Below are 7,657 nucleotides of genomic sequence, written 5' to 3' on the forward strand. Positions count from 1 at the left end.
AACTTCAATTTTCATCGTAATTTATACATTTTGGCTACTTTCTGAAATGTGTTGGTTGTTTATGTATATGTAGGAGCAAATGCTATTTTATTATTTAGTGACTTTGTTGTATCTTCAGTAAGTGTCCTCTTTGATTGAAATTTTCACCACCAAATTGTCTTGGTTGCAGCTTGTGGTGGCTGGGGAAGGGAAATCTTAACAACAAGCACTTGAATGGGGTTGAGAAAGACTTTTTCAACCTTAGAAACAGTGTTAGCGCTCTGATGGAGAAGTGTAGCTAAATTGAATATGAAAAAAAGTAGAGATGCTGCAAATGGAGGGATGCCACAGAGGTTGACCTGGGCTTGGACAAAACTAAAACGAAGAGAAGCCCTCCTCTAGCGCTTCTCCAAAATTAAATGTTATAATATAGAGACTTTCTCGTTTTTAGGTTCCATTTGTCATTTTTATTCAGAATTCTATTGTGCTGTAAACAAATAGGGATTCCTTTTTACATCTTGAACATAACATATAAGTTGATGGGAAGACAAAAGAATGCAAAATTTAAATTGGTTTAAAGTTTTTCGTTGAGTTCACTAAGTTGCTGTGTCCCACGTTGTCACTTGAAAGTTGCGAAGCCTTAGTATAATTCACTCGACATTTGGGTTGATGGAGAGACAAAAGAATTCAAAATTTAGATTGGTTCTAAGTTTTTAGTTGAATTCACTAAGTTGCTGTATCCCACGTTGTCACTAGAAAATTACGAAGCCCTAGTTTAATTCACTAGGCAGTATTGGCCTCAATTTGAATTGGTTCAAAGTTTAGTCAATGTTGTCTTCACGTTGTTGCTCGAAAATTGCGAAGCCCTAGTTTAATTCACTAGGTAATATTATCCTCATTTACTAGGTAATATTATCCTCAACACGTGTTTCTCCGCCACATGGTTTATGGCGGTTCTTCAGGAGGAATTTGTAGGTAGATAGGCAAATGGAAAGATCTGAGAGGAAAAAGGTGGGAATAAAGAAAAAAATGGGCAATTTTGAACAGAGTGTTTTATGTTGACGTTTATACAGTCAATGTTGAGTTAGATACTTACAACTAAATATCAAATCTTGTTCATGTATATGATGGTTCCTTTGATGTAGGTAATATTATTAATTCCATCCGGTTTGGTCTGAAAGAGTGAAGAGCATCTAGTTTATATTTGTATCTCTGGGTCAAAGGTACTTTCCAAAAAAATCTAGTCATAATCATCCTTATTTGTTATACTTCAATAGTTCAGTATTATCTTCATGTACAACTGATTCCTGGATTTTGACAATGTAAATGAACTCATATGTTGCCTTGGAACAGTACGGTTTGGTTTAGTATCTAAGTTTGCTTGTGCGGACTTTGAACTTAAAGACTGTTCGAAGCAACGAAGTTAGTCTAAATACCAAGTTTTCTTAAGAGTTGTAAATAGTTGTAAAAGACCTTGCTTACCATGTGAACGGTGTTTTCCTCGCTCTCTCGATACTGTCTGATGTGGTCAGTGAACTCCACATGTTGTGAATGGGTTTCACATAGAGTCGCGTGCGGAGTGACGTCATGCGTGTGTCGCGTGCGGAATGACGTCATTCGCACGTTGCATCACGTGATGACTTCACGCGCACGTATCTAATGGTTGTTTATATTTTTAAGAGCGCCATATTTGCTCGATCCAATTCTAGTGTTCCTGTAGCCTTGTATTTGTTGCAAAATTTACAAAGTAATATAGAGGTAAATATCTCTTATTATGATTTACAAAAAATGACATATCTCCTGGTCTGTGTTAAGACCTGTATGGCAAGTGTCCATCATACAAATCCATCTTGCTTCTTGTTGTCGAAGTCTTAATTGTAGATTCCCTCCTCTTGGGGCCGGTTTCAATTTTACTATTCCGTAGAATTTTATCTGACTGATCTGAGAAGGATGATGTGATTCTGTGAAATGATTGGCTATTGGTGATCTTGTATCTCTGTTGGTAATAGCCCTGATATGTTCACTGATTCTTGTCTTGAGTTTTCTGATCGTGCTCCCAATGTATAATTTTTTGCATGCGCACTGAATGATATATATAACAAATTGACTATTGCAATTGATCAGCTGTTGTATGGTGAAGTTGGTGCCGTTGGGTTTGATGACGGTTGTTTTACCATTTTCTGCATATTGGCACATGGAGCATTGACCACATTTGTAATAGCCTTTGATAGGTTTTTGAAGCCACATTGTTTGTATAGTGGATTTTTCATCAGGATATTTCAACTCAAAATGTGACGGACTGAGCATTTTTTTGAGATTGCTTGCTTTCTTGAAAGTGATGGTAGGTTTGACTTCCAGGATCGGTGTAAGGTCAGAATCTGATTTAAGGATGTTCCAGTATTTGCTAAGAATTTTCCGAATGATTGAATTGTTAGAACTATAGTTCGTGGTAAAATTGATGGTTCTGTGTGGATCGATCACAGTTTTGTCGATTTTGGGTCTTACTTGTAACAACGATTGTCTGGTCCTAGTTGAAGATTTCTGATAGCTGTTTTTGATAAGTTTGTTTGGGTATCCTCTGGAGATGAATTTGCTCATTGTGGATGTTACTTTCTGTTTGAAATCATCAGTTTTTGAACAGTTTCTTTTGACCCTTAGTATTTCACCATAAGGTATATTGTAGATGATGTGTTTGGGGTGGCTGCTTGAAGCATGTAGTAGACTGTTAACAGATGTAGGTTTAGTGTACAGTGTTGTACAGATGGTATTGTTATCGATATAGAAGGTGATGTCCAAAAAGTTGATTGAAGTTTGACTGTATTCTGTGGTTAGTTTCAAATTATAGGTGTTGTGATTTAGATAGTTGAAATAATCTTTAAATGCTGTTAATGGTCCGTTCCAAATCAAAAAGATGTCATCAATGTATCTGGCCCAAAAAATTATGTTGTTTAGGTGTGTGAATGATTGATGTTGCCAGGCAAATTCTATCTCAAAATGGCCCATGTAGAGATTGGCATATGATGGCGCATATTTTGCTCCCATGGCTGTGCCTTGTATTTGTCGATAGAGAGTGTTGTTAAAGATGAAAATGTTGTTTTGAAGGGTAAATTGCAACATTTCTAAAATCATATTGTTGTGATCGTTGAGAGATATAGATCGTGTTTTCAAGAAGTATTCTGTAGTTAGAAGTCCTTTTTCATGCAAGATGCTTGTATAAAGTGCTGTTACATCCATTGTAACTAGCCAATAGTTGTCATTCCAAGGTATATTGTCGATCAATTGGATAATGTGCGTGGTGTCTCTGATGTATGATGCCAATGAATTTGCTAATGGTTGAAGCTGATGATCTATATATTCTGAAATGTGCTCTGTGATTGATCCAATACCATTAATGATTGGTCTGCTTGTTGGTAGGTTGATGTATTTCTTATGAATCTTAGGTAGAAAATATATTGTTGGAGTAATCGGATTAGTTGTGATCATATATCGGTATTCATCTTCATTAAGTAGTTCCAAGTCTTTCCAATGACTGCTCATGGTTTTCCATTGTTCGCTGATTTTGATGAATGGGTTTTCTTTGATTTTTTCATAACATTTATGATCTTTTAGATGGGTGAGTGCCATGTGTATATAGTCTTCTGTGTTGAGTAGCACAATGTTTCCGCCTTTGTCTGATGATTTTATGGTAATCTCAGGATTGTTCTTGAGATTATTTAATGCTTGACTTTGGTTGGGTGTGAGATTATTCCTTATCTTGAGTTTTGCATGTTGGTTCATTTTATTGTTGATGTAGATGTCTCTGAGTTCTTTTTGAACTACTTTGCAGAAAGTATCAATAACATTTTCTGGAGGTAAGATTGGTGTGAATTTGGATTTTTCTTTAAGTTTGGTTTCTTGTGCTAATCCCAATGGTATATTTTGTTCTTCCATGAACTTCTCCTTAGTATAGGGATCTGTCTCATCATTGATGTTAAGAAGATCGACTGTGAGTTCCACATGTTTAACTGTTAATTCCGATGGTACTGGTGTTATTTCAGTGGTGTGTCTTTTGATTTCCATATTTGCAAAATATTTCTTTAGTTTGAGTTTTCTACAAAAACTGTGGAGATCAACTACTGTGTTGAAATAATCATAATTACGACCTGGACAAAAGGTGAGTCCTTTATTAAGTGCTTGAATTAGTGGTGTCGTTAGTTCCAAACTTGAAAGGTTGATGACTAGGTCTTCCGTTGGGGTAATGGGGTCTGAGATCTGGTCTGTACTCTTGTTTTTTCTTCTATGTTTGCGTTTGATTCCTCCTCTCTTGCCACGTTTGGTTTTGGTAGAAGAGTCATAATAGGGTTTCTTTTTCCTGGTGCTGAATAATTCCTCATATATTTTTGTTGTTGAAATTCCTCTAAAAAAGAGGAAGAGGATCCAAATGAATTGTATTGGGATTCTTTGTTCCTGTTGGGAATTGTCATTTGAGATGCAGTGGGCAAGATTGATGGAGGTACGCTTCTTTCTTCCAATTCACTATCACTCACTGTGTCCGTATCTGAGGAAAGAGGAGTTGTAGCTGTTTTTTGTAGCTTGATGTATGCTGATCTGCCCCTTGATGTTGTTGTAGGTCTTTTATTGAATGTATAGACTCTTTTGAATTTATAGTCTAGTTCATCTCGCAAAAATTGTCTCTGTTTTTTAATCTTGATATCTGATGCGTATTTATCTATGATTTCATCTAGAATTTCATAATTCTTAAAAGTTTTCTCAGGAATATTTAGTTTTTCAATATTTTCTTTCACTTTGGTGATTTCTTGTATTAGCCGAATATGTTTTACTTTGGCATATTTGATTAATCTATGTATCATTTCGTTGGATGTGGTGGTAAGTAGTTGTTCCCAATCTTTGATCTCTTCTATATCGTCGTCTTCAAATGGAGGAAATATACAGACTCTTAGTCCTCGTGGTATGCGTCCTATCTGAAGGTATTTGTCTAAAGATTTGATTTCCCACCAGCAAGTAAGTTCTTGTTTGAGAAGTTTTTCTTGGGTTAAGAATAATTGTCTTAATGATGTATTATTGCTATCCGGTTTGGTTGTTGGATTTTCTGATAATCCCGAAAAGATGAGTTCCGCTTCTTCCTCTCGTTTTTCATAGTTCCTAATCATAGTGTCCTGACTGATGATATCGCTTATTGAGTTTCTCCTTTTAGAGCTGCCCACTGCTGACAGAATATATTGAGAAAGACTTTTTCAACCTTAGAAACAGTGTTAGCGCTCTGATGGAGAAGTGTAGCTAAATTGAATATGAAAAAAAGTAGAGATGCTGCAAGTGGAGGGATGCCACAGAGGTTGACCTGGGCTTGGACAAAACTAAAACGAAGAGAAGCCCTCCTCTAGCGCTTCTCCAAAATTAAATGTTATAATATAGAGACTTTCTCGTTTTTAGGTTCCATTTGTCATTTTTATTCAGAATTCTATTGTGCTGTAAACAAATAGGGATTCCTTTTTACATCTTGAACATAACATATAAGTTGATGGGAAGACAAAAGAATGCAAAATTTAAATTGGTTTAAAGTTTTTCGTTGAGTTCACTAAGTTGCTGTGTCCCACGTTGTCACTTGAAAGTTGCGAAGCCTTAGTATAATTCACTCGACATTTGGGTTGATGGAGAGACAAAAGAATTCAAAATTTAGATTGGTTCTAAGTTTTTAGTTGAATTCACTAAGTTGCTGTATCCCACGTTGTCACTAGAAAATTACGAAGCCCTAGTTTAATTCACTAGGCAGTATTGGCCTCAATTTGAATTGGTTCAAAGTTTAGTCAATGTTGTCTTCACGTTGTTGCTCGAAAATTGCGAAGCCCTAGTTTAATTCACTAGGTAATATTATCCTCATTCACTAGGTAATATTATCCTCAACACGTGTTTATCCGCCACATGGTTTATGGCGGTTCTTCAGGAGGAATTTGTAGGTAGATAGGCAAATGGAAAGATCTGAGAGGAAAAAGGTGGGAATAAAGAAAAAAATGGGCAATTTTGAACAGAGTGTTTTATGTTGACGTTTATACAGTCAATGTTGAGTTAGATACTTACAACTAAATATCAAATCTTGTTCATGTATATGATGGTTCCTTTGATGTAGGTAATATTATTAATTCCATCCGGTTTGGTCTGAAAGAGTGAAGAGCATCTAGTTTATATTTGTATCTCTGGGTCAAAGGTACTTTCCAAAAAAATCTAGTCATAATCATCCTTATTTGTTATACTTCAATAGTTCAGTATTATCTTCATGTACAACTGATTCCTGGATTTTGACAATGTAAATGAACTCATATGTTGCCTTGGAACAGTACGGTTTGAATGGGGTTGGTTGGACAGCGGACTGGGTTTCTGGACAGCGAGGCAAGATCTGGTCACTGCAAACAGTGGCGGGCTCTCCTAAAAGGGGAGAGCTGGGCCTAGTCTGGTCAAAGGACAATGAGGTGCATCAGCTGGGCTCACCTTGAATTATTGGGATTTTAGTAGGGTTTTAATTTGGATCAGAGGTTCAGCCTGGGTAAGATCAGCTACACTGGCCTTGCGTCTGGAATCAGAAATCTGGAATCTTGCAGGGTGAATATGGAATGTCTGGATCTCTGGATTCGCTGGAGCTGGAAAAGTCAGAAGAGAGTCCAGAGCTCCCTCTGCCTCCCTCTTTTATAAGGAGCATGGCATCAGAGGATTTTATTATGTGGGCGGAACTAAGCTAGACATACCTCTGGATAGGTCAGCCTATGTATGTCGCCTCCTCCCTGTAAGCGGATTGGACTGAAGGAGGTGACTCATTTTTAGGGTGGGTGTTTTATGGGGTGCCTTTGTTTCACCAAAGTTATTTTTGCCAAAATAAATTATGGAGCAAAACACTTATTTTTATACCCGTTCCCCCTTATAAAAATTAGATAACAGATCACATATTTTACCAAGAATATACCATTCAAATCTCAAAATGGTGCGATGCTGTTTAGGCATTCTGGCAATCTTTCGCCTTTTCTATGGAAAATATTTCACCTAGAATTCTACAATTTCCTATATATATACATATTATCACTGGTCATGTTCTCATTAATTTTTATGTTTGGGCCCCCAACATGCTAGAAAAACCTACAACGTCTTCTTTTAATGGCGCAAACATGACTTTTAAAAGGTCATCATTTCACAATAATATGTCTTTTGACTACTGAAATAATTAACATAAACTGAATAGTCTCTGAAATCAACTGTGCTAGCTTTGTTTTCCAAATATGGACATTCCTTCCAACCCCCAGCCAAATGTCAGGCTCTGGTCAGTTTAACCCAGTATTGTCATGGATTCACTTTGGAGTTCTTCAGCTTCAGTTGAGGTGAGGTGTCACCAGGAATTCACACCTATGTGCCCTGGCAGTCCATTGTCTCAGGCTGGGGCAGTCTGCTTCGTCTGGCGAGGGTGCTCGATCCTCGCTCTTGGCCCATTCATGGTTTACAGGGGGCTGGCCCACTTGCGGAAGATGATTCTGTTCCCAGGAAAGGCAGGGCCCTTTGAAGCCAGGGCCTACCCAACCTGTTCTGCTGGCCTCAGAGTACTTTCATTTATTTATTTATTTTTCTTTCCTTAACCAGAAAGCCAGTGTTTTAGAAATAAATATCAAGGATATGTTTGAAGCAAACCCCCATCCCATTT

At 37.2% G+C, this 7,657-nt stretch overlaps 1 long non-coding RNA gene across 1 annotated transcript; it reads right to left on the bottom strand.

Annotated features, from left to right (window-relative positions):
• Positions 1–416: 416 nt before the first annotated feature.
• Positions 417–1,364, bottom strand: LOC138569047 (uncharacterized). The gene is made up of 2 exons (XR_011303081.1): positions 1,076–1,364; positions 417–976 (listed from the first exon to the last, which is right to left on the bottom strand). It is a non-coding gene; the product is annotated as an uncharacterized lncRNA (long non-coding RNA).
• Between the last annotated feature and the right edge of the window lie 6,293 nt (positions 1,365–7,657).

Source organism: Ambystoma mexicanum, chromosome 2q (assembly GCF_040938575.1).
Source record: "Ambystoma mexicanum isolate Mex_15411 chromosome 2q, UKY_AmexF1_1, whole genome shotgun sequence".
NCBI classification, from domain to species: domain Eukaryota; kingdom Metazoa; phylum Chordata; class Amphibia; order Caudata; family Ambystomatidae; genus Ambystoma; species Ambystoma mexicanum.